The sequence below is a fragment of the Eutrigla gurnardus genome (genome assembly GCF_963514095.1).
Source record: "Eutrigla gurnardus genome assembly, chromosome: 16".
NCBI lineage: Eukaryota > Metazoa > Chordata > Actinopteri > Perciformes > Triglidae > Eutrigla > Eutrigla gurnardus.
Window position 1 is genome coordinate 5,822,619 of NC_139927.1, and position 422 is coordinate 5,823,040.

The window sequence follows — 422 nt, forward strand, 5'->3', positions numbered from 1 at the left end:
CATGCTGACAGTGGGTTGAGAAATTGGCATAAATAACATAACGTGACTCCAATGTTACTTGTGTAAACAGCGCAAGCTGGTAGAGACGGTGTAATGGTGTAAAAACGGGGTTTTAATGGCAAGTACTAGGCCTGGCAGTATCATTATGCTTGTTTTTTTTTCTGTACATTTGAAAGCTTTTCTAAAAGTATCTTGTTTCACAATAATGGCAAACTATGTTTAGCAAACTGCCAGTAAATTAGTTTCCATTCCACAAGCAAGAAAACATCTGCTGTGTTTTCTTGTGGCCTGGATTTCAGTGGGACACAAAGAAAACACACAACATTTGACTTTGTCACTCGGTATCCAGATCAAAAGTTGTGCTGCAGATCTGAGAACCATTTAAACAGGATTAGTTTAAATGCCTTAAGGGGGACGTCAAG